We start from the raw sequence: 26,690 nt of genomic DNA, 5'->3' as shown, positions 1-26,690 counted from the left end.
GATGCGATAGCGGATGGATTCCTTCACCAAGTAGTTGCTGAACCAACAAGAGGGGATGAAATTTTAGATTCGCTTTTGGTGAGTGGTGAGGACCTCATAGAAGAAACAGTTATAGGGCACAACCTTGGTTTGAGTAATCATGAGCTAATTCAGTTCAAACTAAATGGAAGAATAAACAAAAATAGATCTGTGACTAGGGTCTGATTTCAAAAGAGCTAACTTTAATAAATTAAGGAAATTAGTTTGGGAAGTGGATTGGATGGAAGAACTTGTGGATCTAAAGGCAGGAAGCAGCCTGGAATTACTTCAAGTCAAAGTTGCAGAAACTATCAGAAGCCTGCATCCCAAGAAAGGGGAAAAATTCACAGGCAGGAGTTGCAGACCAAGATGGATGAGCAAGCACCTCAGAGAGGTGATTAAGAAAAAGCAGAAAGCCTACAGAGAATGGAAGATGGGAGGGATTAGCAAGGAAAGCTAATTTATTGAGGTGAGAACATGCAGGGATAAAGTGAGAAAGGCCAAAACCCATGTAGAGTTGGACCTTGAAAAGGGAATTAAAACCAATAGTAAAAGGTTCTATAGCCATATAAATAAGAAGAAAACAAGAAAGAAGAAGTGGGACCGCTAAACACTGAGGATGGAGTAAAGGTTAAGGATAATCTAGGCATGGCCCAATATCTAAACAAATACTTTGCCTCAGTCTTTAATGAGGCTAATGAGGGGCTTGGGGATAATGGTAGGATGACAAATGGGGAAGGAGGATATGGAGGTAACATTACCACATCTGAGGTAGAAGCCAAACTCGAATAGCTTAATGGGACTAAATCAGGGGGCCCAGATAATCTTCATCCAAGAATATTAAAAGGAACTGGCACATGAAATTGCAAGCCCATTAGCAAAAATTTTTAATGAATCTGTAAACTCAGGGGTTGTACCGTATAACTGGAGAATTGCTAACAGCGTTCCTATTTTTAAGAAAGGGGGAAAAAAAAGTGATCCGGGTAACTACAGGCCGGTTAGTTTGACATCTGTAATATGCAAGGTCTTGGAAATAAATTTGAAGGAGAAAGTAGTTAAGTATACTGAGGTCAATGTTAATTGGGACAAAATACAACATGGTTTTACAAAAGGTAGATCGTGTCAAATCAACCTGATCTCCTTGTTTGAGAAGGAGTACTTGAGGCACCTTAGAGACTAACAAATTTATTTGAGCATAAGCTTTCGTGAGCTACAGCTCACTTCATCGGATGCTGTAGCTCACGGAAGCTTATGCTCAAATAAATGTGTTAGTCTCTAACGTGCCCCAAGTACTCCTTTTCTTTTTGCAGATACAGACTAATACAGCTGCTACTCTGAAACTTGTTTGAGAAGGTAACAAATTTTTTAGACAAAGGAAACGCAGTGGATCTAATTTACCTCAATTTCAGTAAGAGCTTGGCTTGTTTAGCCTAACCAAAAGAAGACTGAGGGAAGATATGCTTGCTCTCTAAATATATCAGAGATAAATACCATGGAGGGAGAAGAATTATTTAAGCTTAGTACCAATGTGGACACAAGAACAAATGGATATAAGCTGACCATCAGGAAGTTTAGACTTGAAATTAGATGAAGATTTCTAACCATCAGAGGAGTGAAGTTCTGGAACAGCCTTCCAAGGGAAGCAGTGGGGGCAAAAGACATATCTGGCTTCAGGACTAAGCTTGATAAATTTGTGGAAGGAATGATATGATGGGATAGCCTAATTCTGGCAATTAATTGATCTTCAACTATTAGTGGTAGATATGCCCAATGGCCTGTGATGGGATGTTAGACAGGGTGGGATCTGAGTTACAACAGAGAATTCTTTCCTGGGTGTCTTGCTGGTGAGTCTTGCCCACATGCTCAGGGTTTAGCTGATCGCCATATTTGAGGTCAGGAAGGAATTTTCCTCCAGGGCAGATTGGAAGAGGCCCTGGGATTTTTTCACCTTCCTCTGCAGCATGGGGCACTGGTCACTTGCTGGAGGACTCTCTGCAGCTCAAAGGCTTTAAACCATGATTTGAGGACTTCAGTAGCTCAGACATAGGTTAGAGGTTTGTTACAGGAACAGGAGGGTGAGATTCTGTGGCCTGCGTTGTGCAGGAGGTCAGACTAGACGATCAAAAAATACAAAATATTGCAAGATTCTGTAATACTGCTGTGCAAAACCAGAAAAGATGCAAATCCTTAATATACACATTACCCTTTGCACCAATTCAGGAAAATTCATGCAAGTGTCCAAGGCCAATTGGGCTATTTTTTGGCAGACTTTATATATACCCTCCCTTTTGCAAGCCTTCCCTGAAATAAAAATTATTGAAGAAGTTTATTTTTATAAATACTTGTGGTAGAAAACAATACAAGTTTTCAGTCTACAAATATGTAGCATGATTAACATTATGAAGCGACAACAAGTTTAAAAGACCTGCCATCTTCAAAATTGGAAGTCAGCTTTGAAAAGTTTAAGTGCTCCTGAAAAATATAAAGCTTTCCCACAATTTTAAATCATTCCAGGCTGCACTTCATAGGACAGAGCAACAATCACTGTCACATTGGAGTGCTGTATTATAAAAGGAGGAACAGAGTGATTTAAGAAGTTTAAATTGTTCATATGAGCAAAGTCTCATTTTAAAATGACAAATATTTATTTTCCTCCCATCATGACCCCCAAAACTCAAAAAATTGCATCAAAGACTCATTAAAACAATTTTAAAATGCATTATTTCCCAGATTCCTGTAAAATGAAATTACAGCACAAAAGTTCCATGAACACGTCAGAAAAACTACTATTTGTCCTCACTTCACCAGATAAGAAATCTCCTTGAGGCAGATTTGCACAAAAAGCACCCTAGTCCTGCAACTAGATCCATGCAGATCTGCCCTCTAACCTGTGAGGTGCCTCCGTGAAGTCAGCAGGACGCCACATATGTTCAGGACCAATCCACATAGATCCAGTTGCAGTGACCTTCCTAATACTGAGTAGTACATTACTCTACACAAGTTAGGGGACAAGAATTGTGCCTTATGGTCTCAATTCTGTCCCATCTAAAATATCTTGGCTTTTGCATAAGAGCTCTTTGCCATGCTGGCTGCATTCTTTTTTCTTCCCACAGCACACATCAGTTTGGTTTGGGGGTATGTAAACTGTGAAACTGAAGGGTATCTGATCCTGCTGCTTTTGTTTGTACTTCCTTGAAGCGTTTTCTTAAAATTATGCTCCTGATAATGACTAGATCACATTTAAAGCCTTCCTTTTGCTGCCTTCACATGTTGTAATTTCAATGTGAGAAAAAAATCACATCTTTGTTTTCCAGTTTAGATTAAATCAACACAAGAACAAAAAAAAGTGCCCTTTCCTCCCCCATTTTAATCAGCCCCTCACAGCTCATCCACTTTCATGTACATTTCCATCTGACCCCATTCAGTTTTCTTCAAACAACAGCATGGTTGTTATCTCAACAGCTTGCCCCACAAGTAACTATAAACATTTGCTGAGGTCTAAATGAGGTTCAGCCCTGCTGCTCAGCATGCAGCTGGGGTAGAGGTCCTTCCACAAATGCTACTTGCAGCTTTACGGAGTCATGAAACCTACAGTCACAAATACCAGTTTTTGGGGTGGTTTTTTTGTTTTGTTTTTTGGTTTTTTGTTTTTTAAGGGAGCTCTGTCCAATTAGGTAGTGGTATTGCCTTGGCAACTGCTGAAGGCACTAGCCAATGTAGCCTCTAGCCAGAAGGAAACGAAGCCAGGCTCTGAGAGCTAAAGACTGCTATATTGCTCATTCTGACCAACGCTCTGTGGCCTTAGTAAAGTTGGCTGACCTCAGCTTCAAAATTTCCCCATCTGTAAAAGGGGCACAATATCTACCTACCTGACAGAGGTCATGACCATTGATTTGTTAAAGTTTGAGTTCACCAGAATGCACAGCCTCCCTGTCTTCCCCTCTAATTGGTGAACACCAAGTTGCGATATTTGTCCCGAGGAATTGGGAAGCTGTACCACATGGGCTAAGCGAAATCTGCATGGAGAGGGTGCCCAGCGGGCAGAATAAACCTGTCTGAAATTTTTCACACAACAAAATGCCATTTTAATGGAAACAGAAGAAGTTTTTCCTATATGGAAATGTCAATTCTGATGGAAAAAAGTTGATTTTTCCAGGGAAAAATGTCAACACAATTTTTGAATTTTTTAAAATGGCTGTTGAAATGAGACAGCATTTTTTTCTTTCATTTAAATTTGTTAATCTGAAACAAAATTATTCATTTAGAATGTCTGAAAGTTCCTGCAGGAGATTTTCTTTTTTAAAACTAAAGAAAACTTTTCATTTGAATGGTTTTGTGGGAGATTAAAAGGAAATGACTGGAGTATACAACACCTGTTAACTGAAGATTTGTAAGTTTTGAGATTTCATTTCAGTCTGACTCATTAACACCGTGGTAGATTCTACCGCCAGCTAAATCATAAGTCAAGCTTAGCTAAGGCATTGCTTTAGATATACAGGACTTCCCTCCTCCCCGCACAGCTGACTAGACTTGGTTCCTTGACCAAATCCTCAGCTAGTGTGAATCAGCATGACTCCATTACCTTTGATGTAAGTACACCAACTTATACCAGCTCTTTGTCTCTTCTGTTCTGAAGTTATCCATTGCACTGCACAGGAGGAAAGGTCTTTTTGTATGATTTTTTTTTTTAAAAAATCATACAAAATGGGTTACCATCTTGAGAAGACAATGAAGACATCTTAACTCTGCTTGTCAGGCTTCACTGATCCTGATGGCCCATAAGGGAAAGGCTGAGGTTTTATCCCATACATTTATCAGATCATCCACAGTTTTAATAAAGGAGCTGAATAATACTGTACAGCACTAACCTTTATTCTGATAAGTGGTGGCATGTGTACAACAAAAACATGGCTTATTTTGGTGGGGTTGTACCTGAAAGCACTGGAGTTAGAGAACACTATCACTGTTAAGTGTAATTTGGTGTTCCCTAGTAATGTTTTATATGTTCTCTTACGATAAGGCCTGACTCTTCACTTCCTTGCATTTTGTGCAGTCATCTACACCTATTCAAAGTGGTTTTAATAGCAAGTAACGCCACTTTCCAGAGGTGTAAATACCCATGCAAAAAATAAAGTGATAGAGAATCAGACCCATGGTGCATATCTTACATGGTCATTATTGACCTCCATTAATCTTTCAGGGTTAAGATCATACCAGCACTATTAAAAGTCGAGAATTGTGAAGTATTGATCACTTTCACTGCTTACTGTACATTTAAATAATAGATTATATACTCAGGCCTCAGATTAGAGGCCAGGAACACTTGATACTTTATCATCTCTACAGCTATAGATTTTGCCATTATTGTATTTGCCTTGTGTTACAGTATGCTAAGATTATATTTTTGATTTATTGCAGCATATGGGCAATTTATTTTGCTGTTTACTTTTTATGGCTGTTTATGTGGGAGGAAAATGTGGCATGAGATACATGGCTAAACATTCACTAATATCTTTTATTAAGAGTTACATAGCTTTCTTTGAGGAATATGGATACTTTGTACTTTAAGCAAAAATGAAATGGTGCAAACTGAAGGCAGATAGAAAAAGCAACACCTGTTAAATACAATTAGTTGTAATGAACATATCTGAAAACTAATGATGTTGAAATGCTGACATGTCTGAATGTGACACGGCTGTTCTGCATCTTTACAAGAGCTGCATTACCCAAGCACTGCTGAAGACAAAGGTGCCGCCAGTGGGTAATGATTCAAGGCAAAGGAAGCCAGGAACTTTATAGTGGTCCAACAGGGTAGGGAAGCTGGAAAGGCAATTTAGAGCTAGAACTGGCTTGTAAGCCTCATGACATTTTGGGCTAAGGCAGTGTTTCCCAAACTTGGGACGCCGCTTGTGCAGGGAAACCCCCTGCCAGGCCGAGCCGGTTTGTTTATCTGCCGCATTCGCAGGTTCGGCCAATCGCGGCTCCCACTGGTTGCGGTTCGCAGCTCCAGGCCAATGGGAGCTGCAGGAAGAGGCACGGGCCAAGGGACGAACTGACTGCCCCTTCCCGCAGCCCCCATTGGCCTGGAGCGGTGAACCGCGGCCAGTGGGAGCTGCGATCAGCCGAACCTGTGGACACAGCAGGTAAACAAACCAGCCCGGCTCGCCAGGGGCTTTCCCTGAACAAGCGGCGTCCAAAGTTTGGGAAACGCTGGGCTACGGAATTTGTATGGTGATAGATATTGTTGGTTTGGTTCCTATCCCCATAGTTGGGGAATTTAACAGAGCCCTGACTGGTCTGGAGCACACGTTTTTAAAAGCCAATCCAACTGCTCAATCCCTGCTTCAGTGAAATTGTGTTAATAAATTACAGATTGCCAACTCAATCTCCAGTACCCTGCATATTTAGCCATTCATCCCAGTGCAAAGTGAGTGCCAAGATGGGGGAAATGCTACTAAATCAATAGGGTAGTGTTTTATGCTTATATTACATGGATTCAAAGACCTCAAGGTGCAGGGCAACGGAGAATAAGCTACTTGTTTTCTCTGCTATAAACTGCCAGATTCCCAGGACCACGTTGTGGAGGAAAAATTCAGACCAAGTAGGCCTAAACTTCTCAAGTAGGCCTAAAACTTTGGTCAAGCTAACTGTGTATATGAAGCACAAGAAAGAGTGTGGAAAATTCCATTAAGAGGCAATTGCAAACAGCACAGTTTAAGAAATGTAACCATAACTGCTAGAAGTTAAAAAAAATTAGCCGCAAAGAAAACACCTGTCAATAGGAAAAGCTTGTTTTTGCTAATCTCCAAGTAAGACAAAGCTATTGTTGAAACTTGCACTATATGCCAAATAAGGAATATGCTGTTAAAGGAAGTGGGTTTAACAAATTGTGGTTTTCATCAATATAAGCTCCTGTATTTTCTGTATACGCCGGGACAGCTACTTAGAGCTGTTACTCCCCTCCGCTTGTAATCAATAAAGGAGCCTCAGGCTTGGTTCCGATCCAAACACAACACGTGGTTGATTTTTCCACCAGAACGTAGATCACAAAGTCTAGAACAAAGCATGCAAGACCTGTCAAAGCATTCTCATCTGAGGGGCTCTAGCTATTGAACAAGCCTCCTGAGAAGATTAGATTAATCAAGAGCCTGACCTCCTTTAAGAAATATGCAAAACCTGATATGATAAAGTTTCTCCATTATAACCAGGACAATGTTCATAGCACCAATCAGCTCCCTATTGCTCCTGCCCCTTCTTAAAACTATTCCCGCAAAAAAAACCTCCCCCAGAAGAATTTTCTGTAATCTGAAGAGGAGAAGAGCTAGGAACATCAAGAAATTCACTTGGGATTTCCCTATTGCCAACCTATTGTGGAAGGCACTCAGATACTACAATGATAGGCAGCAGTACAAAACTGTAAGATAGATAGCAATGCACTAATAAATGTATCTAAATTTACCCACACGTACAATGGTGCATTATTATAGAAGTTTTAAAAGAATTCTACCATAGTGCATCATTTTAAAAAAGTGACCCTGCCACAATTCTGCCTGTCAAAAAGGGATATAGATTAGACACAGATGCTAAATGACTGGATTAAAAGGAGAGGTTCTCCCCCCCCCGACAAACAAGATCCAGTTGTATTATCTCAATGGTATGACTCAGTTTCCTCTTCTAGCTAAGAGGCCAGTTCTGCAAATCCTTACATTCAAATAAGGGTTTACATAGGACAGCTTCCATAACTAAGATTTATTCTAGGGACTGAAGAAAACCACAGCAGAAAAGATGGTACATCACTGATGGACAAATCTCAACAAGTTTAATTCTTCATATTAATTATATATTGTGATTCTATAGCATTTTCCATCAAAGGATCTCTGCATGCTTTACAGTCATTAATAAATGTTAGCATTAGGTAGGTATTCTTTCGTTTTAAATATGGAGAAAAACAGAGGTTTAGACTTTTTTTTTAAACAGGAATGTATGCATATTTTAAAGTTATGAGTGTATAAAATCCCCAATAAGCATATTTCAGTTGGGCTGTGCATATACAGAAATATGCAAGTACACAAATCTTTGACTTGCACATGTGCATCAGGTGTTTTGCCCATGCGACTCAGTGTCAACCAAAGGCATACACACATTTAAAAATCTGGGATCTAGTAATTTACAGCATGTCTTCACTGCAGAGTTAATTTGGTTTATCTACATTCAGGTTAATACCTTTTGAATTAGCCTAGCTTGAACAAGAGCAGCCACACCGCAAAGCAACACTGAAGCTGCATAGAGTTGTGTTAGCACCTGAGGAGTTTTATTAACTCAAGCTTTAGTCTATACCCATTAGCAGGCCAGCCAACTTGAATTAAAAACACCACAACACTGGATTTAGGGATTTGTGTGTCTGAATTAGGGGCAATACTTTAGTTACAACTTGAGTTAACTCTGCAGTGAAGACAAGCCTTTAGTCATTAGCACATCTCCAGAAAAGCCTCCATCAACCTCCAACCAGAATTTGAAGTTGGTCTCCCCAGGCAAAACCCCTGGGAGAGGGCAGCTGCAGCAAATTTACCATTTACCCTCTCCTGTGGGTGAATGCTTTTCGCTAGTGCAGCTGTGTCTTTGGGTATCTGGGGGATTCATTTTACACCATCTTGTAGCCCTGGGGACGAATCAAGACCAATGACTGCAACACTATTCCCTCTTTACAAAAGCATATGCCCATGGAGAAACAGCAGCAGCTACAGCTGCAAACACACACAAAAAAACAATAAAATACATTCTAATCTATTTTCAGGTTTGCAGATTCTGTAAAACCTTCTTATGAAAACTTCACATCAGGAAAAAATTCAGAAGATTGAAGTCACAAGCCTTTTCTTCAGGATCCTCCATGAGCCAAGCCTATCCAATGTTCTCAGAAGCACCAACAGAAGTTAGTTCTTAATTTTTAGGCTCTCTGGAAAGGAAGGGAAGAAGGAGATACTCAAAATGATGATAGAGGAGGAGAAATGGGTCTGCCATTCACCAATCATGTCAGTCAAAGCTAGCAAGCCACTAATACTCTGCTTCAGCCATGCTTGTGTTCAATCCAGTGCTTTTATTTGTAAACAGGGACAATGCACAAAATACCACTAACATTACCACCCAACTAAAATATGTTGTATTGGATTTTCAGTTTAGAATCTCAAATCCAGATGAAGCAGAACTTCAGAATTATGAACACCAGAATTACAAACTGACTTGTAAACCACACACCTTATCTAGAACCACAAATATGCAATCAGGCAGGCAGAGACCAAAAAAAGGAAATATTGTATAGTACTGTGTTAAATGTCAACTAATCAAAAAAGGGAAAATTTTAAAAAGATTTGACAAGATCAGGAAACTGTTTCTGTGCTTGTTTCATTTAAACTCAGACAGCTAAAAGCAGCATTTTTCTTCTGCTTAATAAACATTCAAAGCTGTATTAAGTCAGTCAATGTTCAGTTGTTAACTTTTGAAAGAACAAACATACTGTTTTGTTCAGAAATAAAACTTTACAGAGTTGCAAACAACCACCATTCCCGAACTGTTCACAACTCGGAGGATCTATGGTAGTACGTTCTATAAACAGAAAGGCTGCACATAACAGAAATATTGACTACTGAGACTAATCAGTAAAGTGGGTATAAAGATTAAATGAAGAGTAACAAAAAGGATTTAAGCATATGAACTCGGACTTCAAGGCCAGAAGGGACCATCATGATCCTCTAGTCTGACCTCCTGCACACTGCAGGCCACAGAACCTTGCCCATCTACTCCTGTAATAGACCCTAACCTTTAGCTGAGTTACTGAAGTCCTGAAATAATAGTTTAAAGGACTTCAAGTTACAGAGTATCCACCATTAAGACTAGTTTAAACCTGCAAGTGACCCAGGCCCCATGCTGCCGAGGAAGGTGAAAAAACCCCAAGGTCCCTATCAATCTGATCTGGGGGAAAATTCTTCCCAACCTCAAATATGGTGATCAGTTAGACCCGGAGCATGCGGGCAAGACCCACCAGCCAGACACTTAGGAAAGAATTCTCTGTCGTAACTTGGAGCCCTCCCCATTTAGCATCCCATCACCGGCCACTGGAGATATTGCTACTAGCAGTCGCAGACTGGCTACACATCAATGTAGGCAATCTCATCATACCATCTCCTGCATAAACTTATCAAGCTCAGTTTTGAAGCCAATTAGGTTTTTGCCCCCACTACCATCATTGGAAGGCTGTTCCAGAACTTCACTCCTCTGATATTTAGAAACCTTTGTCTACTTTCAAACCTAAAACTTGTTTACGGCCACTTCATATCTATTAGGTCTTACTTCAACATTGGCACGTAACTTAAATAACTCCTTCCCCTCCTTGGTATTTATCCCTCTGATGTATTTATACAGCCCAATCATATTTCCCCTTAGCTTTCTTTTGGTTAGGCTAAACAAGCCAAACTCTGAGAGTCTCCTCTCATAAGGCAGGTTTTCCATTCCTCTGATCATCCTAGTAGCCTTTCTCTGCACATGTTCCAGTTTGAATTTGTCTTTCTTAAATATGGGAGATAAGAATTGCACACAGTATTCCAGATGACGTCTCACCAGTGCCTTGTATAATGGTATTAACACTTCCCTTTCTCTACTGGAAATACCTTGCCTGATAAATTCTAGGACTATTAGTCTTTTTCACAGCCACATTATAATGTGGCTTACAGTCATCCTGTGATCTGCCAATACACCCAGATCTTTCTCTTCACTTCCAACTGATACGTCCCCAGCTTATTGCAAAAATTCTTGTTGCTAGTCCGTAAGTGCATGACATTGCACTTTGCACTATTAACTTTAATTCTATTTCTATTACTCCAGTTCACAAGATCATCCAGATGTTCTTGTATGATATTCCAGTCCTCCTCCATATTGGCAATACTTCACAACTTTTTGTCATCTATAAATTTTTAGTGCACTCCCACTTTTTGTGCCAAGGTCATTACTGAAAATGTTAAATAAGATAGGTCCCAAGATCAGTCCCTGAGGAACTCCACTAGTAACCTCCCTCCAGCCTGACAGTTCACCTTTCAGTATGACCCTTTGTAGTCTCCCCTTTAACCAGTTTCTTACCACTTTCCAATTCTCATATTAATCCCCGTCGTCTCCAAATTAACTAATAATTTCCAATGTGTAATTGTATCAAATGCCTTAGTGAAATCCAGGTAGAAGAGATCTACTGCATTTCCTTAGTCTAAAAAAAAAAAAAAAAATCAGTTATCTTTTCAAAGAAATAGATCAGGTTGGTCTGGCACAATCTACCTTTTGTAAAACTATGTTGTATTTTATCCCAATTACCATTTACCTCTATGCCCTGAACTACTTTCTCTTTCAAAATTTATTCCAAGACTTTGCATACAACTGAGGTCAAACTAATGGGCCTGTAGTTTCCCAGATCATTTTTTGTCCTTGCTTAAAAATAGGTACTGTATTAGCAGTTACCCAGTCAGAGGGTACCACCCCTGAATTTACAGATTCATTAAAAATAGAAGCCCAATAGCAAGGATTAACAGTAATATCTAGTATCCACTCCCTTCAACCCAATTCTACATAAATACTATTAAATTGATTAGTGATCAAAAGAGCACATATTTTTGAAAATACTGTAGCCCAATTTAGCATTATATGTCAATCTTCCACAGTTACATACAGTACATCTATCACAAAACTCTATGCCTTGATTAACTACAACCTTGATATCTAGATTACCAAATCTACAAAGTTGTTTTACACCAAATACAGCTATATCATTTTGCTCACCTCACCGACCCCTGGTGCTCAGTTTAGCTGAGGGAGGGAGGGATAGATTAAGTCTCAGCACTGGGCACTGATTAACAGATCGCACAGCACAACTTCTTTGCTGCAAATGACTAGTCCACCAGGGTTTTGTTTTAAAGTCCGTAATGTGACACAAAAGATACTGTTCTTTCTGTATAGTGAAGGAAGTTATCCTTTTCACCTTACAATACTGAATGCACGAATGTTTGAGGCTTTGCTTTATTGGGCTGTGCTTGCATTGCCATTTTTCAAGGCCATAGCTTGTGACATTGTTCACTGGCACACAAGTTACAAAAATATGTTTCACATCAGTTATTTTTGTCTGTGTGGAGTTCATATCTGGGTTACTGCCTTATTGTCATCCTCTGTCTCCAGTGGGGTTTCCCATTTGATACACTACAAAGGAGGGAAAGATGGTTTTTTGACCTTGTTAACATTGATCGTAGTGAGGATTCAGGGACTGTAGCTGGCTAGAAGACAGTAAGAACATCCCAGACAGTTCCACCTACCTCATGACAGGAAGGGGTAGAAGAGGACAGGCAGATACAGGAGATGAAACAGAGCCACCAAGTCTTAAAAGCAAAAAACAAAAATCCACCACATATCACAAATACTCACACCTGACTGAGGACTGAATTTTGATTTATGAGAGTTATAGGAACGTCGGCTCAACTAACAAACCAAAAAGCTGTGGGAGCCTTTCGGGATACCAGCCTCATTTTACCTCAATAAAAAATAATCCAGAACAAACATACAAAACAGAATATTTACCCCATTGTATGGAGTCCCCCAGTCAAGTAACCATTTTGTTTGTTGCTCTTCTCCCAATCCACCTTCTTTTGAAGAGGCTTGCTTATCAGAGAAATTAGATCCAGCTGCTCCCTGAGTGAGCAAAAAACAACTGCTTCCTGCTCTCAGAATCAGAGCAGAGGGAAGGAAGCAGCTGTGCAGTTCCTGCCTTCCTTCCCCCTCGGTTTGGGAATGTGGGTATTAAACGAAGGTGGATGTTTCTGGCCCATGAGGGGTTTTCCAGGGGCTAGTATACTGCATAACAGCAACCCTACAAACAAAAGCAGATGAGGAGTGGGAGCTTTATGTGTGAAGACAAAGATACCATGTGTTTGGACAAAGAGCTAGAAAAATGGCCTCCAATGTGCAATTCCTCCCTTTATTAAAGTTCCCCCCACAACACAACTTTGTCCTTGCTGGGAACCAGAGGACCAAGAGCTGTATGGGCCTGATTTTCATTCACACTCAGGGCACTTTATACTGCTCTGGCAGCATAAATGGGCTTGAAAGTGGGCACAAATTACATTTACAAGCAATTTAAAGCCCGAGTACAACTCCACATAGAGATGTACTGGCTTTTGGGTATGGCCTCCAGAAACTGCCACAATTGTTCCAATTAATCTAGGTGGCTTTTATTGACCTGCTCCTTTCTCCTCCCATCCAAAATCAAACAATGGTGTGGGGCAACTGCCCCAGAACCCTTAAATTCTGCCTCCTCCTGGACCCGATATATTTGTGCTAGAGTTTAATAATGAAAAAGTTAATTGTACCTTTACAACTTTCTTAGCTATCACTCTGGTTTAAGTGTGGAAAAATATTTTATTTACTTAAATATTTAGATGACCTCTTGCTCTTACCCAATAAGATCAAATCACTAATGCCACCTTGCAGTAAGGAAATGTATTTCTTCTTAGTCCTCTCATTCTTCTGTCCTTTCTTCAGGTTCTAATCCTGCAAACATTTATGCATATGCCTAATTTTAAGCATGTGAGCAAGCAGGGAAAGAGTTTAAGTAATTAATTCTATTACTCATGTCTAATGGAGCTCCCCATTAAAATCTGTCAGGAATTCTCCATGAACATCAAAAATGTAGCCAAGTTTCTTTTAAGCACATGTCCTAAGACTTTCTGACCCTTACAGCTCACTAGGAATTTTTTTTTTTTTTTTTAAACATTTTCCACTGACAGTAGAATTTTCTTCCATTTTGTGGGAGGGCCTATGGAGGACTGTTGCACCTTTTGCACACCCTAAATAAATATTCCCCTGATTTTCAAGTGCCCAGAGTAGTGTCAAGTGTAAATTGTTGCTATGTTAACAATATGGTCATGATGCAGTATTTCTGAAGTCTACCACTTAAAGCTGAGAATTGCATCTGAAAGTTGGAAAGAATGAGAAAATGTGAGCAGGTAAGCCCCATTCTGGCTCAAACAGCGGTATACAGTACAGAATAGAACAAAAGGCTCATTTATACCACAGTAAATCTAATGAAGTCAAAGGAACTACACCTATGTAAAATCAGTGTGAGATTAGAATTAGGCTCATACTTTTAATTGAACTAAATTGATATAGAATCACTTGTGCTTGGTGCTACGACACCAAGATGCAGCAGAAAATCTCAGAGCTACAATTCAAGCAGCCCTGTTTCACGGTGGATTTTTATGACTAAATTTCTCTCTAGGAGTCATTCAGCTTTGATGTACTATATGTCTAAAAATCAACTTGGTCAGAAGTACTGAAACAAATCTGACTGCTGGGAAGCTGACGATCCATACTTACTCTCTGCCACTGTGCTGCGAAGAAACACTCATGATCATTACAAGTGAGGAGGATTAAAGTAGCATAGCAGTTTAACAACATCTGGAATGTCTCCCTCAGATTTAAATAATCAATCACTCTTGGAATGCAATGACTGACCTTAACAGCGTTACTCCAAATTCTTCTGTTGCATTTATAGCCGGAGCTTATCTATCTTCAGAAACACAACCATGTACAATGTAAAAGAGGGTAATACACATCAAAAGGGCATGTGCTGCAAAACACTTTACTGCAGCCAGTGTATGATGAGAGGAGAATGATTGGCAAAGCTGTAAGGTTACAAAATTCATAAGTGACATTTTTATGCAGATGTAGGGCCAAACTGTTTGCATAGTCATCCACCAAGAAACCCAGGCTCAGCACAGGCAGGGCACAGTGGAATTTTTCCATGCGAATTCTAGCTCCTTCTAAACCCATAGAAGGGCATCTCTACAAACCCTCGAAGAGGAGCACCTGAGAAGCATTACAGGACAGGCCTATGGGGCACAATGAAATGCAATTCATATCCATCAATATTGATTATTCCTACTACTTCCTCCTCTGAATAAGAGGATGGGAGGGAGCAGGAGTGCTGGCACCTAGAATATAGGCACAAAATAATGCTTCTTCGGAGCATTTCCAGTCAGACTCCTCCTCCCTCCATTGAAATCAATAGCACTATTCACCTGAGTGCAGATTTGTAGGACCACATCCTATTATATGCCTGTTATGGGAAGCATTTATGTACTGGTCCAGAATTTGGTCACAAGGTTTCACACATCTTCAAAATCTGCTATGAGGGTAGATATTGCTAATTACATTTCTTGCATCTTTACTACACTACAAATACTTGTAAATCTTTTTTTCATTTCATTGCACCTAAGCAATCTAAGAACCACCCAGAGTGACGTATTACACAACTTAGAAATTATTCAGATTTCAATTTCTATCTGTTTTTCTGTTATGAAGTGAACTGTATTCTTCCTGTACTTTCTCCATCAAGGACAATGGACAGCTTGAGTGTATATTGCCTTTCCACTACAGCTTTTAGAATTACTCTTTCCTCTGGTATTTTGATATCCTAGAACATGACGCCACATTGGTTAGGAGGACATCCTGAAATATTATTGGCCCATTTATGAGTCATGATGTCTTTTTGGAAATAATAATTTGTATTTTTGACCAGAAATGAACTTTCCAATTCACTGCATGTTTGCCAACTGGAAAAGGGAGAACAGAGGAATCCATGAACTTTTGAAACTGCTTTGCTCGTCAAGAATAAGTCTTGCTGCTCAAACAATTCATGATCTGTTCAGTGCATATCTCCATATGTAATGCAGAGTCAAAGAAGTTTTAAAGAAAGGTTACATTTGTTCTGCTGAAGTGGAAAAAAATTAAATTTACACAGCTGATAGGTTAAGGAACACAGAAGCTAATACTATTTAAGTTCTGCCATGAAGTGTTAGTTTTGACATTAGGAAACCACAACTGTAAAATTTGTATTTATGTGCATCTAGAACCAATTGATTTAGTGCTTCCTTTTTTCCTAGACAACCTAATTTATATTTTAATTTGCTGGAGGTAATTGATTATCACAGAGTAAGTACGCTGTACTGAAAACTCTATTAAATCACTGACTTAATGGGAGCAGAATGATTTTTTTTTCTCCCTCTCTCTCTTCTTGGATAAAGTTTTACATTCCTAAGCATTTTAAAACTAATGGCTCGAGCTCTAAAAATATTTTATAGTCTGTATTAAGCACTGTTTGGGTTCCATGTCCCTCTAGACTCCAACATAGCACATTATAGTATATAAAGCAATTTGCCCAGAGTAATGAGTTCTGTAGTAGCTGCATGAAGACCATTATCGAATTGCTGCTGCAGGCAAGCATTTGATCTGATAAAAAGGGTGGTGGTGAAGGGTCTCGGAGATTTCTATTTAACCTATTAGTCTTGCACTGACAAAAGGTACGAACTATCCTCTAGCCAATGATCAGCAGTAGGTGCTAGGCCACAGAAACCAAAAGACACTTACAGCCCTGGATCAGTCTGCCTAGTATAATCCAGTTGATAATTAGACAAGAAATTGAGGGGAAATTGATGAAGTATAGAGGAAATAGAAAAATACTTGAGTTTCCAGCAACTAATGATCCATAAGAGAAGACCAAAAATAAACAAGAATCGGAAGGTGAATTCAGATATCATCTGTATTTTATTTAACCCCAAATCACTACATTCCTGTAAAGCTCATGCATTCCAGTCACATTTTCATGGGCATTTTTTATATAGCCAATTTAATGAGCATATGTCTAGCTACTTGAACTTAGATACAACATGCATGGGATTACTCAATTTTAAAAGGTTCAGATTTTATTGAGCATGGAGATTTTTAGAATCCAGGTGATTTACATTTCCAATTAATGCTCTACTCTGTTGTGAAATAATTAAAATTCATCAGATGAAATCAAGTGTCCTTATCAAAAAAGATTTTTAAATTAAATCCCTGGCATATTTAATACAAACTATGAGTGTGCTGATGTGGGACTGGATTGTAACCTTACAGTCCAGCTTGCAAAAGGGGCAATGCATAGGTGCATTGCTCCCAGAGCAGGATAGGGTGACCAGACACCCTGATTTTATAGGGACAGTCCCAATTTTTGGGTCTTTTTCTTATACAGGCTCCTATTACCCCCCACCCCATCCTGATTTTTCACATTTGTTGTCTGGTCACCCTAGAGCAGGAAAGGAATAATACTGGGATCTTAGAACCACAACCTGGCCCATCCATTCTGCTTGGTCCAGTGGGAAGTGACAGCTGAACCACTATTATTCCCTCTCCTCCACACAGGCTTTTGTAAGATAGGCAGGCCACATGTGAGAGTAAAAGGGCTCTTTACACTCCCTGAATTCTCAGTGTGGGTGAGCAATTCAGCTCAGAAGGGAGAAGGAAGACAGACCTACTTTGGACAAAAGCACCAGAAAAGCCTCACAGAGACAATAAGACTATGCCAAGTCTAGTTGGAACTGAAGGTTTAGTTACCTTTTCTTTTTTCCTTACATTGAACTTGGAGCTGGGGAAGAGAAGCAAATGGTAGGAAGTGATTCAGGGAGGGTATCTCAGAGGGCACTCCAGAGTACGAGACAGTGTTGACACTCTTAGGGCCCACGGTCAGACCTGGGTGGAGTGGAAAGGCCCAAGCTTCCCTACCAACTGTCCAGGCTGCAGGATGGGCACAAGCCTCATTTCCACTTCCCTTCTCTTCGGAGAAGACCATCCGGCTGGGAGGTGACACTAGGTGTGCTATGCATTAAGCCAAGGAGCCTTCCAAGGACTCTATTACGGTGCCAATAACAGGTTACAAAAAACACACACAACCCTCCCTTCCTCCCAAGCGACAAAGTGTTCCTATAGTACAGATGGTTTCTCAGGAAATCATTTAGTAAAGGTAAATGAAATAAAATACACCTTCAACTATGAAGGCATCTTCTCGGTAATGATCTGTAGCTATTAATCCAGAAGAAAGCATGGGAAAAATTCTGTTCTCTATCACACTGGTGTGCAGTGAAAAATTTCCCCATCAGAAGAATATGGGTTTGTGCCCCCCCCCAAAAAAGGGGGGGAGGTTTTACCACAGGATGATGTTGATGTCAATTAAACTCGACTATTTTCTGGCTGGAAAATGCTATTCAAAATTTAAAATTTTAAATGAGACCAAAATTAAACATTTTAAAGTCAAAACTAAACAGAAAAGCTTTAGTTTCTACATTTTCTAGTGTTTTCACTAGAAATTTCAAAAAAGGGATTTTTCCACTCTCAAAAAGTTCTGAAGGAAACTTTTCTGACCAGTTGTACACTGCAGGGGTGCTGCCTGGAACAATTTTTAGAGAGAGGGTGCTGAGAGCCATTGAACCAAACTGTAAACCCTGTTTACAGTTCAACCCAAGGGGTATGACAACACCCCCAGCACCCCTAGTTCACCAGTATAAAGCTGGAGCAAAAACATTGAAGATACTATGTGAAAGTTCTCTCACCCATGGTGTGAATTCTGTGAGATGTGTGGTATAAATACTAACCTCAGAATCTCCTGGAAAAATTTGTCCGATTCTCACTTCCTCCTCTATGTTACATCTGCTAGGACCTACAATTTTAGATACTCAGTTTTAATCACTGAATTCCTTCACCACAGATAGCTGCTGTAAATGTTTACTGCAAGGTAAGCATGCTGTTCTCATTTTTAAAACTGAAGTTTACAAAATTTTCTGTAAACAAGGCTGATAATTTAACCCAACTAGTCTAAGTTGAGAATTGAAAAAAAGAATATTTTGTGAACAGCTAGTTCACAACAGGCTTAGATAAAAGCTGTAAAAGCAGATAAGCTAGGAAAAATTGCATAACAAAGAAAGAGTAATATGCTGGCCAATCCTTTGGATTTTTACTTCAAAGGTTTATAAGTAAAATTCTGTGTTTTTGGAGGTTTTTCAAATTTTCCCATGCATCTCCTTCCTTTCAGCCTGTAAGCCTCACATTCCAAGTCAAAGGATCAGGATACAAGTTTGCTTTTCACTTTTCACCTAATTGAAACCGAAGGAGAAAGTTCCTTATTAATTTCTTTAATATTGTCTTAGTGAGGTACCAGGTTTCTTCTGAGCAGAGCAGAGCACACTTGACTCCTAGTGGGCTGGATTCTATGCCTCTTCTGAACTTGAGTGTTCTTAGCTCAGCATCAAGACTTGTGATTTTATTGGGGTTTATGGTTGTTCATCAGTTTTCATGGTGTCTCATGGGCTCAAGTCCCAAGACTGAACTAAATGTTTTCAAGTAATTACATACATCAGTTACTTATAAATACAATCCTTAGCTTGGACCAAATCAAAAACATCAACAATTCTAGCTAATAGTCCTTTGCCATTTCAGCGTGTGCGTATGGAGGCTGTATTTGCTCTATAAGAGAAAATCCAGGTATTACATGAACAGTATTGTAGAGGAAAATCCCATCTTCAATAAAGCAATATGTAGAAACAATAACATTTTAGTATAGATACAACTTAAAACAAACAATGGATTTTTTATTGATGAAACAATGAGCAAAGATTAGACAAAGTGAAAAGAAGGGATATGGAAAAATGATTTAGGAATAGCATGTGGTCCTGGTTATAGTTTACATCTAAAAGGATTTGACAACAGTAAGTACTTTATAACCCAAAGAGAGTGGGTGACAAAAGTTTAGCTTTCTTGCTATTTATTTTAAAATGAAAATGGTTGGTGATATAAAGTTATCCTCCTTTTATAAACTTCTATGGTGTCTCTCAATCTTGTTCAAAGATTTGAACGGTTCAGTGATGGCCAAATAATGGGAATTATCTTATTCCCATTTCCCTCGTAGAGCGATTTTGTAAGGGATTCTTCATTTTGTAATGAAGAAATAGTCTCCCCATGTTGCTGATTCTACCTGATAATCCTGGACCATGATATATGTAATATATCCTGAGCTGCCACTGAGAGCTATACAGATTTCACCTAATTAAAGTTATTACACCAATGGACTAGGGACAGAATTTGATTTAGAATTCCTCACTACTTAAAAACCTTCCTTCTGCATTCATCCCCTCTTTTTTTAGCTACCCTCTCAGCCTGTTTTGCTGCATCATTCAATTCACTCATAACTTCTTACTTTTATGTAATCTTATGACAAGATGTAAATGCAGCATATAAGGCATTATTGGGTTCCAGTCTATGACATGGGTGATCTGGGTTGTTAGAGGAAGCTGGTACTAAGGAAGTTACCATAAGGGAAGAGTGTCCCCTCTCCCCTCCCAGATGGCTGGAGCTGGAAAGTAGTTTGAGTTGATTTATTCTGGCATCAAGTTTTTGTTTTTGAAAATAAAACAAGCCCTGAGCAAAGGGATATGATATAACCTGTTGTTGAGACGTAGGTTTTCCTTCTTCAGACAGTCAGCCTGCACATCAGCTAATGATGGTTTTAACTCTTCTGCTAACCAGAGTACTTGTGTTTTGTGACTTCTTTTCTTATCAGGTTTCCATTTACACACTCTTCTTTGCTATATTGATATTTGTGGCTTTGAAATGCTTTTGTCTGGATCCCCCTTCCTCTTCCTTTGAGGTACATTTCTCCTGAAGCACCTGCTTCAGATGGATTTCTGTCCCTCGTTTTTAATCTGAAACAAGCTTTTAGTATCATTTCTTTATTTGCAAATTGCCCTTTGCTGCTGTCACTGCCTGCACAACTTTTATTGCCTTATCCACCGCACTACAGAGTGCTTATTCCAATGACCACTATTGACCATATATCATAATTCTTTAAGAACTTATTTTTTGTTTGAAACTGGTTTTGATTTTGTCAGTTTCTGTTTATTATGCAATGGAAAAACTGAATCTCTCAGTAATACGTCTTTCTCTAAGGACCACTTTTGATTGTTCTGGCACTATTGGTCTCTTTCCACCACCAAGACAATGTCTGTTTTGCTGTTAATGAAACTTCTGCTTATATTTTTGTTGTCACTGCAAATGGCCCTTCTCTGTTATTCATTCAAACAGAACATTAGACACCTATGTCTAACAGAAGCTACTAAACTAACAGTTGTATCAGCTTTAGGATCTACATGGCACTTTTCCATTGTGCCAGTATATCACTAGACTGTATTCTTTAAGTCTCCAATCTAACTCACCTTAAAAACTCTCACTGTATTCTTCTCCGCTAATTTCCTTTCCAGTTTGCATCCTCATATGAAGGAGGAAGGTATACTCATTCTATAGCTCTTGACACAGGAGCATAAGAATTGCCCTATGGGATCAGACTTGAAGTCCATTTAGTCCAGCATCCTGTCTCTCGGACAGCGGTTAGAACCAGATGCTCCACAGAAAGATGTGAGAACCTGGCAGTAAGATGATGTAGGGTTATCTGCCCCCCACAATAGGTTTCACCCTGGTCTCCAATAATCAGATATTGAGCCCTGAAATACAAGGTTTAACATCCCTTTCAAAATTTGTTACAAAAAGAGGTTATCCATTGATATGGATATAAAGAGCACCTACAGTAGTCATAAATGTATCTTAAATTCTTGCCATCAGTTCTACAGTATAATCACAAGTGTGAGAAAGTATTTCCATTGATTGGTGTTGAATTTCTCACCTTTTAATTTCATTGAATGTCCCCTTCTTCATGAGTTATGAGATCAGGAGCATCTGTTCTCCCTGTTAACCTTCTTTATACCATCTGTTATTTTTAAACTTGAAAAGGATTAGATTTTTTTTAATCAGTAAGTGTCAGTAAACTTAAATGTCACCATAGACACAAAAAAAAGGATTAAAAATATTTCCATTGATATTAATTGAAATTTACAGATAAGCAAAGAAAGAAAAAAGTGCTGATTGAAAACTTAAGAGTTCAATATAAGGATATTTATTTTGACATGAGATGTTGACAATTTGTGTTAATTGTTATTAAAACATTGTTTGAATCTGAATGTTTACTTTGACCCTCTCCCTGCCAATAATTTCTTGCAATTATGAAAATTTAATTTGGAAAAAATGCTTAAAGCCCATAATTATGCTCACCTGAAAAATTTAAATCAAGTAAAAAGAATTTAAAACAAACACTGATTATTCATCAAGATTATGAAACCGAAAATCAGATTTTACAAAGCCTAGTTATTTTACATACTTTTATCATATCCACTTCAAACACTCCTTTCTAAGATAACCAATTCCAGTCTTTTCAATCACTGACACTACTGGCAGCATTATTCTGATAAAATTAAATATATTCTTCTCTTTTCCAATGGAAAAGGCTGCTTCCCCATTGCCCCCATATCACACATAACAAGGGAAGATGCAGGGTTAATGAATTTGTGGTGGTAACAGTTTCATCCTCAAAAGGCTAGAAAATAAGGAGAACTCAGGGAACGGTTTGTTACTAGATTGGTGTGTCAAGCTGTTCTCTTGGCCTGCATGAATGACATCTACTGAAGTTGAAAACCTCCCTTCTTTCGCCACAGCGGAGTCCATCAACTGTCAGTCAAACAAAGAAAGGAGTAGTTTGGCAACTAAAAGACATCTTTCAATTCAGCTCAGTCTTTATAAAACCAGGGCATCTGATAACCCTAATGGGACTGAGATGGAGAGACAGGAATATGGGAGATTCTGAAAAGGGTGCTTTTTACATTAAATTGCCAAATTTAAAAGATCCAATATTTTATTCTGGCTTAATTTGTATATGGCTGTTTATAATTACAATGATCTGTTCTGTAGCATTTTGGAATTACGGCTTTAATGACTGTTCAGAATCTATTGTGTACACTGTAGCATATTCCAAATACCTCATAATCCAGATAGTCTGGCATTTGTCACCAGTTTCTTCAATTAAATTACTTAAATTATTAATGTAAATGTGCTTGGAATGCCCAGAGACATTATACCACCCCATTTGATTCTTATTACAGCAGTATGAGACTGGGGACAGTTTTTTCCACAAGATGGTGGAAATTTCATTTCAAGCTATTCCACACCCTGCAAATTTTATTCCCCCCACCAATTTTGCAATCAATAGCATGAAAATTCAAATTTCAAACGGAGTCTCGGTTGGAATGAGCCTCATTTTCATGGAAAGGAGAAGGCAGAATTGCCAACCATTCCAGGGAGATGGCCACGGCATGCTTCTTTTCCCATGCCTACATGTAACCACAGAATCTTTAGTGACACAGGCAAGGGTGGAGGATAAGGGAGTTGTGTACTTTTTAAAAAATAATACTTTACCTGTGTGATATTATCCTGCCTGACTGCATAAAGTTTGAGCAAAGAAGTCAGGAAAGTGGAAAACCAAGAGGAAATGAAAGAATGGCAACGATAAGGTGCTATCATAAGGAATATAAAGGATCTTTGGGGAAACAATGGGGAAGTTACTAAGCAGGAAATACCCTGGCCTGGCATTAGTTTGTCAAAATTTACTCCCCAGCTGAACGTAGTGTCAAAGGGTATATTAAAACCTTCACAATGCTAGCCTAGGCAGGAAGGAGGAGAGGGGTGAGTGGGTTGTCAGCACTCTGACAGACACTCACACTGGGACATGGTCAGAGAGCATGCTGCAGAAGGCAGTGTCTCTTCCTGCCAGAGATGGCAGTAACTGAACTGAGGAGAACTTACACTTTAATCTTTTCATGGCAACTTTTGTAAATAAAGGGAGATGCGTGTATAGGCCTTTTCTTGCCTTATACCTTAGCTCTGTATGATTTGTGCCCTTTGGTGAAATAATAATAATGCTTTGTCTTGAAGAAACTGTTTGAGTCACTGTTCAGCTCTTTGGTCATAGGCTCCCAGAGGTAAAGGTCTTATGGGTTCCAAACACAGTTAGGCCTGTCAGGTTAAATAGGGGGCTGCAGTTTAAGAGACCCAGAGATCCAGTTTAAGAGTGATAGGACTATTGGTTCCACCTTTGATAGAGGTGACGGCAGCCAAACCTGGCACCTGAGGGGTGCATTTGAGGGACTGAAAGGGGTCTAAAGTGCAGCTGGCTCTGTAACTGTGACACAGCCTCTCCCAAATATTACACACTGCCCCCTCACCAATGATAAGCAGTGGCATGGAAGAGCTGCAAGAAAGGATTTTTGGTTATTTTTTTTTTAAATGGCTGGGATCTGTCTCCCTTTCTCTGGCCTAACCCAATCCCATTCTTAAGACCAATGCAACACCTGCACACTGCATATATCCTCTGCATGGGAGCATGACAGAAGAAGGTGAGACCAGTAGAGGAAGCTGCAATGCATTTCTGCAAGCTTCTCCCCACCCCATACAGAGCAAACCGATAACTCCCAATACATAGGTTAAAGATTTCTGTGTGGTACAGTAATTGGAAATGCTCCAAAGAAGTCACCAGGAGAATAATGCAGTTAAGTAATTTTCCTCATTATCTAACAAAATTTTAGGTATTTTTAAAGTCTTCTTCATTTGAGAAGTTATGAATTTGGTTTGTTGGGTTGTGGTTATGGTGTTAGATTTTTTTTAAAGCAACTTGCTCTCTTCAGTTAATTTATTTTCTTCAGTGATCAGAGGCAATTACTGCCAGTAAATGAAAAAGTAGCTTTTTCCAGTAGAGAGTGACAGAAGTCATATCTTTGATGGAATTTCAGAAAAATGGCCACACAATTTAAAATTAAAGTAGTGTGGTGTCTATGCTAGCTTGTAGAATCCCTGGTTCCCCATATCAACTCAGAGGAAAGTGCTTGCTCAGTATTGCAAAGCACACATTTCTCCCTGCCCCTGCAAGTCATATAGTATTTCCTTAAAGCTCCAGTTTCTGGAGTCCTGCAATTAGATGGGAATCTCAGCTTTCAGGTTTTTTAATTTTTATATTACGTTGGAAAAAAAAGCATTCATGGTTGCAATGAAAAACTTGAAAACGCAACCTGGGTGCACCCTAAAGGCCCCAGAAATAGAATTCAGATTTACTTTTTTTTAAAACAAACCTCAAGATTTGTAAGTCAGTCTCATGATTTTGGAGACCTGACTCCTGATTTTTGAATGCTTGAGATTGACAATACTGTCCAAAGGGAGGGGGGGAGAGCGCAGAGGGTAAAATTCATTTCATCCAGATAAAACTCAGCTATTCTGGCTCTACATGGCTGAAGTGCCAGTAGGCTGAGAAATACACTCCCTGCCCACCCTTGGGTGCAGTGCTGCAATCCAGACCCTGAACTACTTTGCTAAAATGCAGAAGTAGATTCATATTGAACAGAAATTATATTTGTTCATTACAATAAAAAACCCAAATCCGATAAACAAAACAAGAAATCCAATTTGCCCTCACTGCCAAGGCCAGATTTCCACCATTAAATATTAGTGCTTGTCTCATACTAGCGTCTGCCTTTAGGGTAAGTGTTCCTAGAATCATGAGACCAGTCACAATCCAAGGCAGAATTTCATGCATTACAGGTATGAATGTCTTATCATTGTACTGATGTACTGTAACTTCTTATCTCTTTCATGAATCCTGCCTCATCGTCACATAATTCAGGCCTGTCAAAGTACTGGAATACCAGCACTACATGAAAAAAATGGACAGGAAGTGAGAGCCCCAAGCATTAAATAAGGCTACCAGCTATGACTGCACAGATGTTTGCCATTTGTTTGGTTTATTTAATATATTGACCTTCTGCCTATTTATTTGCACTCTTTTCGAGCAAGGAAACACCACGTGTCAAAGTAATTAAAGAAATTAGGATATATAGCAATGTGGCTTCCATGAAGGAAGGAGAAGAGGGAGAAACAGAGGGGGAACTAGACAGATGAATTATATTTATACACATTTGTTGTATACTGCTGCTGGTCATTATGGCTGTGCAGGTGTTTTGATATAGATATGCCTCTAAAGATAGTGCTGGGGATTTTTTTGGGGAAAGTGTTGCTATAAAAGTGTGCTGTCAGACATATTGATCCAGAAAGTAGATTGTATTTGGGGGGGGGGGGAATAATGATTTAAGTGTAGGAATTCTCCCCCTAGAGGCATAGCATTGTTCTTGGTAAGATATACCTCTGGAGAGGGATTCTCATTTAAGAAAAAACTATAGTCTAAACTGGTAACTTTCTCTAGGGCAGTGTTTCTAGCATTACAACACAATGGTGAAAGGCTGAAATTCACTTTTGTAGCACAAGAACATTTCTACCATAGACCTGTGGCATTATTCTTCTACCTTTACATTCTAATGGCAGAGTCTATTATGGCACCATATATTAACATTGTAATGGTGGAAATCTGGCCTTGACAGCAAAAATACAATATTTTGATTATTGGGATTTCCTCCCTTGGAAAAACCTTGTATCTAAAGCTATTAAAGTGAATCCAGATCTGTGTAATTTAGCCATAACTATTACAACTATCAATATTAATGCTAAGACGACTGTTTCACCCTCTGCCTGAACAACAGAAGCATTTTCAGCTCACCACAGGCAACACTTTATTCTGCCATGATGACTTTAAGGCAGTTTAATAAAATGTGCCATTGCTTATTTGGAGCAACTAAGTATTCATTTTGAGGGAGATTTACGAAAAGCTAACCTCCTACTCCTTACATTTGAGGCTAGTCTACGAGAAGTAGGAGGCCGACATCCAGCAGCGATAAACTGTCAGGTCATGATGATTTACACTGTAAATCAGCAGTGGAAGCTATCTTGTATCAGAATTAATGGCATCATTCCTTTCCAAAATTGAGATACTATCTGCAGGAAGGTTTGACTGTGAGCTAGAA

The 26,690-nt window shown here is 39.2% G+C and overlaps 1 long non-coding RNA gene across 1 annotated transcript in view; it reads right to left on the bottom strand.

Moving 5' to 3' along the window:
- Positions 1-7,752: 7,752 nt before the first annotated feature.
- Positions 7,753-26,690, bottom strand: part of LOC119841259 — a 114,373-nt gene continuing 95,435 nt past the window's right edge. Inside the window, exons 3-4 of the long non-coding RNA XR_006275130.1 lie at positions 21,584-21,681; positions 7,753-8,762 (exon numbers count right to left, since the gene is read on the bottom strand). This is a non-coding gene — a long non-coding RNA (uncharacterized LOC119841259). The remainder of the gene's footprint in view (positions 8,763-21,583; positions 21,682-26,690) is intronic.

This window comes from Dermochelys coriacea, chromosome 12 (assembly GCF_009764565.3).
Source record: "Dermochelys coriacea isolate rDerCor1 chromosome 12, rDerCor1.pri.v4, whole genome shotgun sequence".
Lineage (NCBI taxonomy): Eukaryota > Metazoa > Chordata > Testudines > Dermochelyidae > Dermochelys > Dermochelys coriacea.
This window is presented reverse-complemented; position numbering and strand designations above follow the sequence as displayed.